General features: G+C 40.7%; 2 pseudogenes; one reads left to right on the top strand and one right to left on the bottom strand.

The window, feature by feature from the left end:
- Positions 1 to 1,213: 1,213 nt before the first annotated feature.
- LOC101651843 lies at positions 1,214 to 1,769 on the top strand (annotated as a pseudogene).
- Positions 1,770 to 8,666: 6,897 nt separating this feature from the next.
- Positions 8,667 to 9,586, bottom strand: LOC101651534 (annotated as a pseudogene).
- Between the last annotated feature and the right edge of the window lie 1,616 nt (positions 9,587 to 11,202).

The raw sequence follows: 11,202 nt of genomic DNA, 5'->3' as shown, positions 1-11,202 counted from the left end.
AATTCAAGAAGACAGATCACATTATCAAAATGAAATATGCAAAGACCCGGAGTTAGAAAGTCTAAAGGAAAGAACACACTCAGCATTTTTCAAACTGAAACAACTGAGGAAAAAAATTTGAGTGTCAATTTGAAATATTGAAGGATTCTATGAGCAAAATTTAAATGATGAAAGAAGCATCAAAAGAAGAGGGATAAAATAGAGTTATCCTATTTTAGGGATAAAAAAACTGTTACCCTATATTCGATTATTTCAAGAGGTAGTATACAACCAACAACCAGCTGTATTGAAAGAAGCCGCACTTAAGGCCTTGGCAAAAATCAACTCTTCAGGAATTGAAGAAATACCAATTGAAATATTTCAATAAACTGATGCGTTTATACCAAGAATTTGCAGCTGACTGGAAGAATCCACATCTGTGCCCATGACAAAGACACATGACCCAGTAGAATGTGGAAATTATTGAGTAATAACACTAACATTGTTGTACTTGCTTTTGATGTGTCCGAGGGTTCTTGGTCTCACGGACATAACAATGGACTCACAGACCACAAACAGCAAGCAGAAAACAATGTTTGTTTAGAAAAGAAAGGAAAGGAAAGCACCTGATAACTTAGTGAGCTGCCACTGAATGAACTGTATTTTGACGGTTTTATCAGATGTAGGAGACATGGTCTGTCTGTGTCTTCGGGTTATGAATGTACCAATCTCAGGTCTGATCACATTTCTCAGGTCCAATCATGAACCTCGTTGTGCTCAATCCACGGCTGGGTCTTGCAAAGGCATGGACAAGGAAGTAAGCAGGCAAAAAGAGTCATGAGTTTGCTGACTTTGGAGTTTAACATCAGCCTGGGGAGGGGTGTGTCTGCTGGTTTTGAGGGAAACTGACCAAAGTTAAGCCATTTTGTTGATTGCTGAATGACCTGCCTCCTTCCCCCTCCCAGCTCGGAAAGTCCTGCAAGTGATTGATTTTAAATTAAAATGTATTCATGTTCCCATGCTTTTTTGTCTACATAAGCTAGCTATTTTCTCCACTCCAGAATGCAATCTAAAGAAGTGCCTTTAGATTCTTGCAGTCCAGTTAACCAAATAAAGACACTTGTAAATTTCAACACATTATCATGGCTGTCATTTATTTGAGCTGGCAGCAGTTTAAGATTTAAAATTAACCTAGGCTGTCTAAATCACCTCCCCAGACATCCTGCTGCCCGAAATGCTTCCCACTGGGTCTTTTTCCACTTTCTGCTTGGGGCTCCCTATCCAAGCCCTGATAGAAGTGCTTTTCCACTTCCTAACAGAGCCAAAAGAGGTGGAGCAGTTTTGGGCTCAGTTCTACAAATTTGTCACCACCAACAAGATCACCATCAGTCCCCTAAGAAGCATCGTGAAATGAGCATCCTGCTGGTTCCAAATGGTGCCTTGAAGAAAAGTCTTACAGCCAAGCAGCTCTGGGCAGATTTCATAACTTTGGATCTTAGTGAGGACAAAACCACTTACTTTTCAGAGAAGTGGGAACAAAATCCCCCCATCCTTGCTTGATGAGCAACAGATCAGACTTTGATGAGCTGTTCTATATGGAGTGGAAGCTTGGAATAATATCTGGGAGTAGCAAACTGGAGAAAGTGGGAATCATTTTCCTACAATTAAAGTTGGTGATTAAAAAAGGAAAGCAAATTAAAAATGTATATAAAGAATTAACCTTGCCTCACTTCTACTTCTTCCTGCATGAGGTTGAGCACATCAGAGATAACATGGAGTGCTTCATCTGATTATTGCCCCCTCTCCCCTCCCAAACCTGGGCAATTAGCTTGAGTCCCCATCTGCTGTGTCAAGTGCTTTTCTTTCCTTTCTTTTTAAGCTTTCTGCCTGCTGTCTGTAATCTGTGAATCCATTCTTTGGCTCAGGAGACCAAGAACTCCTGGACACATAAAAGCAAGTACAACAATATCACATGAAAGTAAAAACTAGATTAGAATAATTGAAAAATTGTCACAGCAGTACACCATCAAGGAGCTGGCAGAAATTCAAGTCAAATTTAGAAGAGGTCATAGCATGAGGGATCACACTGCTGATATGAAATGGACCTTGCCTGGAAGGAGAGGATACCAAAACGATGTCTACTTCTGTTTCACTGACGAGACAAAGGCATTCAAATATATCGGTCTTAACAAATTATGGATGATATTGCAAAGAATGGGAATTCCAGAACACTTAGTTGTGCTATGGAGAGAAAGTCATCCAAATACAAAAGAAGATAGTGAATAATTTAAAATCAGGAAATGTATGTGTCCAGAGTTATTCAAGCTGTACCTGAGCAAATAATCTGAGAATGTAAACTATATAAAGAAGAAAGCAGCATCAGGATTAGTATACAGATGACACAATATTGCTGGCTTAAATTGAACAGGACTTGAAGAATTTACTCACAAGGATCAATATGAATTATGTCAATGTAAAAACAAATCCTCACAACTAAAGCAATAAACAATATCATGATAAAGAAAGAAGAGATGGAAGTTCTCAAGGATTTTATTTTCTTAGATACACAATCAACCTCATGGCCATCATGGAATCAAATATTGCATTTGGCAAATCTTCTGCAAAAGACTTCTTTGAAGTGTTAAAGAGTATAGATTTCACTTTTAGGATTCAGGCGCACCCCACCCAAGCCACCACATTTTCAGCCACTTCATATTCATGTAACAGCTGTACAGTGAATAATAAGGACCAAAAATAATTGATACATTTGAATTATAGTGTGGACAATGAATATTTATATCACATGGATTGTCAGAAAAATAAACATTGGTCTTGTAAGAAGTACAGTCAATATACTCCTTAAGAATGAGGATGTGCTTCTTCCATATGGACTTTGTTGCTTCTGAGCTAGATGGCCACTTGTTTATCGTCAAGCCTTTAAGACCCCAGATGCTATATCTTTTTATAGCCGGGCACCATAAAAGGGAAATGCAAAAATTTCTGGTTACTTATTTTTAGAAAACAATAAAAAGTGAGTATCAGGTGATCACACTTTTCAAAGGAGGAGATCCAGTTGCATTTCTCTAGGCCCATCTGTGAGGTGCAACAAACAGATTAGCAGTTTTAAACTCATAGTCATAGGGTTTACTTGTCAAGAATAAGACATCAAAGAGGAGTGGCAAGGGAGTGGGGAGGGAAGGGAAGAAACGAGGAGTTGATACCAAGGGCTTAAGTAGAAAGCAATTGTTTTGAGAATGATGATGGCAACTATGTACAAATGTGCTTAACACAATGGATGGATGGATGGATGGATTGTGATAAGAATTGTACGAGCCCCCAATAAAATGATTTTTTTTTAAAGAATGAGGATGGTGAGACTTTCTCTCAATTACTTTAGACATGTTGTCAGGAAGAACCAGTCCCTAGAGAATAACATCATACTTGACACAGTAGCTGCAATAATGGACTTAGACATACAAATATGTAGATGGTTGAGAAATAGTCAATTTATATGGCCATGGTAGCCATAATTCCTTTTATGATGCTCTGTAAGTTCTAGGTTCTATGCCTGTGATTATAATCCCATATTGAAGGGAGTTATCTGTTACAGGATTAAGCTGAGATGTATTGTGAGCCTCTATCCGTAACTCAAATCATCAACTTTTACTTCCTTGGAGGTATAGTTGGCTGAAAGATAAAAACCACACCTGAATATAAGAATAAGCCATCTCAGAAACAGGAACACTGAGAAAAGTTCCAGGACCATCACCATAAGATCCATCAGTGGAGCGCATTCAACATCTCTGCCTAAAGTGTCAGAGACTGATTCCAGAGGTACCAGAGACTGCAGCACTGAAACCATGGAACAGAGCAAAGAAAACAGGCTGATACCAGAGGCCATGGCAAGGAGATCATGAAACAGCATAAGAGCAGCACCGAGACTATGAGACTGTGAATCAGAGCAGTGGGCTCATTTTTTGGCCCATGGAGGTGGAGGCTAAGGGACTGCATGGCTGAGAGGCTGAGGAACAGAGAGAGAGAATTGGCTGCTGGCTGAAGAGAGGCACTGGTATGGACCAATGACTATATCTTTACTGTTTATTGATCCTGACTTGTGGTAGCCTATTATCTTCCCTAATAAGCCCCCATAACTGACTCAATGGCACCTAACAAAAATATACTTTGTGTGGGGCTATTAAAAATAAATAAAAGGAGCCTTGGTTATGTAATGGATTGTAAGTCAGCAGTTTGCCTCCACCAGTGGTCTTTTGGGACTTTCTGCTTTTGTAAGAAAGTCTGTACAACTCAAAAGGGCGGTTTTACTCTGTCCTATGGGGTCACTCTGAGTAGGAATTAATTAAATGGCAGAGGGTATTTTTAAAAGAGAAAGAGCCAAACCCAATGTTGTCCAGTCATATGATAAAAGACATGTCATAAGACACCACAGATTTTTTCAAGGCAGTAAATCTTTATAAAGGCAAAACACCATATCTTTCTCCTACAAAGCAGCTGGTGGGTTTGAACTATAGAACTTTTGGTTATCAGGTGAAATATTTAGCTACTGTGCTACTAAGACACTTATGTGTGGATATGTTATGTGCCATCGAGTCAATTCTGACCAAAGCGACCCTATGCACAACAGAACAAAACACTACCCAGGCCTGCGTCATTCTCACAATTTTTCCTATCCTTGACCCTATTGTAGCAGTCATTGTGTCTCCATCTCATTGAGAGCCTTCCTCTCTTTCACTGCACTCCTAGAAAGTATTACTGGTCAACTGGACAGGCAGCTGTTTTATTTGCTATGAAGCCCCTGATTTGACTTGTGTTCTCAACTCCCTGCGGGCCAATTCAGGAAATCGCACACAGAAGCATATCAAGGTGAGACTAGAAAACAAACTTTAGCCAATTTTGATGCAACCATCAATGAAAATTTCGAGAAACCTAAAAGCAGAAACACTCAAGGGGTGTTCTACTCTGAGAATCTTCCCACTTATATAAAACAATCCCATGACCTGTGAAGGGAGGTATACTTTCTACCTCTAAAACATGTTGTATTAAACTATAAGAAGCCATTATTAGTAAGCTTGGAGGATTATTAGGGAAAACAAATAGTTAAGTGTCACAAATACATACCTTCTTCAGAGTTGACTGGTCTTAGACTATCTAATAGATTCCCAGAGAGTATTCTGTTATCTAATGGGGTCATGGTGCTGTGTTTTTTAAGCAATAACTACTTTGAAATATGCCCAGAGGTGGTGTTGTTACATGCCATCAAATTGGTTCCAGCCCATAGTGATCCTATACACAACAAAACCAAACACTGCCCGGTCCTGTGCCATAATCACAATTGTTCCTATTCTTAAGCACATTGTTGCAGCCACTGTGTCAATACATTTACTTGAAGGCATACCTTTTCTTCATTGTCCCTCTACTTTACCGACCATAATGTCCTTCTCCAGGGACTTGTCTCTCCTTGATAACATGAATGTATATTAGATTAAGTCTAACAGTCCTTGCCTCTAAGGAGCACTCTGGCCCTACTTCTAAGACAGATGGGTTTGTCCTTTTAGCAGCCCATGGTACTTCCAATATTCTTCTCCAGCACCATAATTCAAATGCATCTATTCTTCCACGGTTTACATTATTCAGTGTCCAACTTTCACTGTATCTGAGGCAAAGGAAAAGAAATACCATGGTTTGGGTCAGGTGCACCTTAGCCCTCAAAGTAACACCCTTGTTTTTCAGTACTATAAAGAGGTCTTTTGCAGCACATTTACCTAATGCAGTATGTCTTTTGATCTCTTGACTGCTGCTCCCATGAGCATTGCTTGTGGATCCAAGCAAGACAACTTCAAACTTGTCTCCATTTACCATGATGTTACTACTGGTCTAGTTGTAAGGATTCTGGTTTTATTTATATTGAGTCGTAATCCTTACTGAAGGCTGCAATCCTTAATTTTTATCAGCAAGTCTTCCTCATTTTCAGCAAGCAATGCTGTGTTATCTGCTTACCACCGGTTGCTAACAAGCCTTCTTCCAAACCTAGTGCCACATTCTTCTTCATATACTCTGGCTTCTCTGATGATTTGCTCAGCATAAACCAAGAGGTAGCGGAGGCCAAAGCCCTGACCAGACAATTATTCCAAGATGCCTATATACTACCAGGCAATTCTTTGCATATCTGTTCAGTTGACTACCAGCTGTGTATGATGTATGTTGCATTAAATTCTCTGAGGAAGGGAACCAGCCCCTCATACTATCACGGGTTTGGTAAGTGCAAATGTACGGTTAAGATATATAAAGGTTATAGTAAAGTCATAGAGAATAAGAAGAGAAAGTAAAATAAAGGAGTCAGACACATTTCATGGTAGCATGCTCACCTCAACCCCTCTTGGTGGTACACGTGGAGGTGAGAGATGAGAGGGCAGGAGAGAGAGCAATTTATTTCTAACCAAGACTTAAATATCTTGGGGGACATGCAAGCCCCCTAATTACAGGTAAAGACATACATCATAGGAAGAGGTTGTACTATAGGTAATACAGTAATGGGATGGGGACGAGCTAGGGGTGTACACCTTATAGGAAGAGGAGGGATTAAGGGTATGCATGTGACAAGATGGGCAGAGCCTAGATTCATGTTGGTGGCCTAGCCTTGATTGTCTTTGAGCTGGAGATGGCTTATTCTAAGCTTTCAGGGGAAGCAATTCACTGTCCCTAACAGCAGGGAGTGAGCTCCACCTATAGCAGGACAGACAATAAGTTCTGCTTGTTCCATGGCTGATGCCTTCAGGGAGATAACTTTGACAATCATTTACCATTAGTTGCAAGCAGCGCCCTAGGTCTGACATATATTTGGGGTAGAGAAGCTGGGGAAAAGTCTTTTGTATCCCACAATTCTCTAGATAAGTTTGATCATCTTTCTGGAATCACCATAATCATGGGACTGATCAAATGTGTTATAGTCCCCAGGAACACTAATATACCAAAATAGTTGTTGTCAAGGTCATACGTTAAGAATCAAAGAAATGGCAGCCTAAGTTTCTGTGTAGGAAGACACCTCTAGGCATATAACAACCAAACAGGTGAAGCTAAAATTTTAGGAGAGGCAGAATTGAGGGGATGTCTAAAAAAGATAACAGTTGCTTTCCAAGCATGGGATCAACTCCCATCATCTCCATGATTGATTAATTGAGCTAATTGGTGCACACCAGAGGAAGTAATTTCTTCTGGTGATTTTTGACCCACTCACTATATAATTAATGAGAAAATGTAGGCTTACAAAATTAATCTTGTAGCTACAGGTTAATTTGAACAATTCAAGGTTATGTAACGAACCCTTAGTGTGCTAACAGGATGGTCGGGAAAGTGCAGCCAAATAAAGTTTTCTTCCTCTTATTTTTTTCTCTTTTCTCATGCAATCTAAGGAATACACCCCCCCCAAAAAACAAAAAAACAACCAACAACAATGCCTTTATCTTTCCAAGTTTTGATTACAGTATGTCTTGGGGCTATACAAAAGGTTTTCTGTGCCAACTCACCCTGGAACAAGAGTCTGAAGAAGAACTATCCTATAATGAATCTTTCCTAATTCATCTTAATCTTAACCACTGTGTGAGTAAATGAAAGGTTATAAACTCATAACTGAGTACTGTAATTATTTACTGAGAGCTATAACCTTGCATGAGTACAATTTGTCATAGCTCACCACACAGTTATAGTAAACAATAAACAGTCAAAAAATGCATGGTATCTGAGGAAGAGGAAGACGGCTGTACCAGGATTGTTGAACTGTTGGTAGGTGGACAAACATGTTCTTGCTACATCAACACTGTATTAATATTTTTTATTCCCCATTTGTTTTTATTTGTTACATATTTCCACTTAGTTTTTCTCTCTTGTCCCTGAATTAACTCGAGTTAATGCGTTACTACTTCAATTGTAGGAAGAAAGCAGCCTTTCCTTTTTTGCTTCTATTTTTCTTACTTCATTATGCCCGGAACACTGCTTCATTCTCTTTTGTGAGTAACCAGAGCTTCTTACAAACCACCCCTCACAGGAAGGATAGAGATTTAGGCAGCCTGGGCAGGAATATTTGCAGTGGTCACCACAAAAGAACATTCAATGGGGGGGAAAATGTTCCAACCAAGCAAATAACTGCTTGATTAACTGTATTCTTCCTTTGACCAGATAAGCTTTCCTGTGCTCAATGACAGCTGGAATGCTGTTCTTGTACTTGACGGGGTGGTGTGTGTGTGTGTGTGTGTTTGTAAAAGACAACAACAATGTGGAGTTGGGTCAGAGATGCCATATTTTCATAGGGACAACACAAGGAGGACGCTACATTTTAAAGGGCATAAAAATAGAGGACAAAGGATCCTCATCATTCCAGGACAGAAGGCCACGTCGCTCTCTTCAACACTGAATGCTCGGAAAGACCAGACACCACTTGCAAGTGGAGTGCCGGAGCTGGGCCCAGCAGAGGGGCCAGACGCACTGGGCACCTTCTACCCTGGCCTTTGTCTTAGGAGGAAGCATGGATGTGGACTGGAGGCAACCCCACAGCTGCCAGAGCAGACCCAGTGATGAGGTTCTCGGTTCTTCGCTGAGCCGCTCAAACGGACCATAAACCAGATACGTCACTTTCAAGAATGGGTCCAGCCAGGTCCAAGTGCCCTTTAGATGCCTCATCCTTCTTGTTCTAGCAGCCTCTGGCGTGTTTCCATCACATTTTCTTCCATGATTTCTGGCTTTAAGATATCTTTGATCTGATATGGAAGGGACACTTCATAGTAGTACAGGATGCTGGTATCCTACAGCATCATCCTCTGAGTTACCATGGAGACAATGCAGTTTCGAAGCCGAGATATCACCTCTCGATCAGCAAGGGATACAGGCTCCAAGTTGGCAGGAAAGCCTCCTCTTCTTTTTGCTCAGGAATCGGACAGTTCCAGATGACGTCATTGTTCCCCAGACTCTCTGAGGCATCGCATGGCAAGTCATGGAAATGAGTCGTTTGCCATTTGACCAGGGAGGGGGACACCTGGACCAAAACTCCCTGGCCTAGTTTGCCGTATTTCAACTCCTCGTGTGCAGGGAGACTGCTCTGTCGGAGAACACTGCCTGTACCTCGGCACTAATCAGGTCCCCTTCCTGCAAGAAACCTCTCATTGCAAGCTCATCTTCTGCAGATCGCCGCCTCAGCTCTCCTCCGGGAAGGTTCATGGACGAGAGAAGCAAGACTGAGTCCAGTCTGGAGTTGGTCTCATCTTCCACCTGTTCTGTTGAACCTCTGTGATTCTCCCCACAACAATGTCTTCCACTTCACCATTATACCTGGTATTCAGCGCTTTCACACAGATCAACTTGTTCACTCTCTCCACAGAGCCGGACACCAATGCGATGAGCTTCTCCTCCCCCATGTAGGTCCCATGGCCCCGCATGAAGCCCGTGTCGGTAGTGATCTTGTCGCCCAGCACCACCAGGTATTTCTTCGCCTCGCGACCCAAGCTTTTGCAGGCGCAGTCTGGGACGCACCACTGGCGAGTCCCAGCAGACGCTCGTTGGGCGGGGCTGGGCGGGGCCCCAGAGAAGCCGCCAATCAACACTATTAATATATGTATAATTCTGGCAAACCTGTGACTGACATTCTCAGTGATGATTATTGTAAAGTTTCCTGACAATTAACCCTTTTGTTGTATTGTAAAGTTTCCTGACAATTAACCCTCTTTGTTGGTGTAAATGGCATCAAGTCACTAAAGGATTGATTCTGTACAAGTGAATAGTTCAGGTACCGTGATATGGAGTTAGTCTACATCAGCCCAATATCCCTTTCTTAACAGGGCTTTAAAAAATTAGAACCAGGGGCTAATCATTGACAATATGTATTTACAGAAGATTGTTGTACCCTGGGAGGGATGATTGATAAGACTCTCTACCATAAAGAGATTTTAAAAGGAATCCAAAGGCAGATAAAACAAACAAACAAACAAAACCCCATAGATCCAGGAATGGGCTTTGGGCTCCCAATAGCTCCAATTTAAGAACAATTAGATCTCACACCATGGCCTTGCTCAATACTCGCCCTCAGGAAGGGAACACAGAAGATAATAAGTTCTATAGCAAAATGTGGCAAAGAAATTAGTGCCTAGCTTTCAGATAAAATAGTTTCTCGGGTCTTAAAAGCTTGTCCCCAAACAAGCAGCCATCTAAAAGAGATGGAAGTCCACATGGAAGAAGCACACCATCATCAGTCACCAAATGATTGTAAATCATATAATCCAAAGAAGGCATTAGTATCAGACCCTAAATTGTGAAAGTCTAGTTTGCAGAAATCTATGGATGACAGTGGGAGCCCAAGATACATTTGTGGGAACTACATAGGAAATAAGCCTCTGCTGAGTTCCCTCTATCCATAATTGAGTTATGGGAGGAAAGTGGTTACTAAATAGAATGCATTAGAGAGATGAGTTTCGGAGATCAAAGGAATAATCCTGACTTTAACAGTTAAAATTTTGTCAATTGGTCCCCCAATGATGCACACTGGACCTGATCTTGTTTTTACATTTTCTGTATTTTTGTTTTGCTTTGTTGTTGTTTTATTTTTCATATTAGGGTTTATCTCAGAGGTGTTATGCAATTGGGGGTTACTCTCTTGAAGTTGTGTTATACATTTTTCTGTTTTTCGGTATATGAAACCCAGGATTTATGAACCTATGGGGACAGCAAGTAAAATAAGAGTTTAGGGCAGTGTGGAGGGGAGGGGTATAGTGGTGGGGTATAGTAGTGTTGGTGGGAGGGGGTGTGGCAAAAGGGAATTGATGTCGAGGTGTCCAGGAAGGAAAAGAATGTTTGAAAATTGATTATGGTAGCAATTGTAAAATTCTCATATACAAAACTGGAGTATATGTATTAACACCCAATTAATAATAATTTTTTTAAATTAAAAGGCAATGAAAAAGCACCAGAAGTCTACTTCAATAATTATATATACTATATTATACTAATATCATATTATATCAATTTCTATATAAGTAAATGATAATATATATAACTATATATAATTGATACGTTAAAAGCAGAGATACCATGAGCCCCCGGAACTGTCGGTCCCATTGTTTTCTCCTCCAAATTGTTCATCCAGCCTATCTTATTTAGACAGACCTGCGGAGATAATAACATGCACAAAAACAAGACAGAGCAAAACCAAGCAACAACATACAA

The sequence above is a fragment of the Echinops telfairi genome, unplaced genomic scaffold (assembly GCF_000313985.2).
Source record: "Echinops telfairi isolate 266 unplaced genomic scaffold, ASM31398v2 ScPeMD7_7423;HRSCAF=8461, whole genome shotgun sequence".
Taxonomy (NCBI): domain Eukaryota; kingdom Metazoa; phylum Chordata; class Mammalia; order Afrosoricida; family Tenrecidae; genus Echinops; species Echinops telfairi.
The sequence above is the reverse complement of the archived record's forward strand: the minus strand, read 5'-3'. Positions and strand labels throughout refer to the sequence as shown.